Here is a 464-nt window from a genome sequence, read left to right on the forward strand (position 1 = left end):
TGATTTTTTATTTTTTTAAAGCCAGTCAAATTTAGCTGTAGGAGGTTGTATATCAACTTTTGTGACACTAATGTTAATAAGTTCTCATGACCCTCTATCATCAGACCTGCCCAGAATTTTTAAATTGGCCTTTTATAGCCTGGTCTTTTGGCATTCATTTTATGAAGTAAAATAGTTTTTTAAAAATAATTATTCCAGTTGGAAGTGGTGGCGTGCACCTGTAGTCCCAGCTACTCGGGAGGCTGAGACAGAAGATTCCTTGAGTCCAGGAGTTCTGGGCTATAGTGCACTATGCCAATCAAATTTCTGCACTAAGTTCAGCATCAATATGGTGACCTCCCTGGAGCGGGGACCACCAGGTTCCCTAAGGAAGGGTGAACTGGCCTAGGTCGGAAATGGAGCAAGTCAAAACTCTGTGCTGAACAGTAGTGGGATCACACCTGTGAATAGCCACTGCACTCCAG

This window comes from Otolemur garnettii, unplaced genomic scaffold (assembly GCF_000181295.1).
Source record: "Otolemur garnettii isolate 467f Iridium unplaced genomic scaffold, OtoGar3 scaffold00365, whole genome shotgun sequence".
Lineage (NCBI taxonomy): Eukaryota > Metazoa > Chordata > Mammalia > Primates > Galagidae > Otolemur > Otolemur garnettii.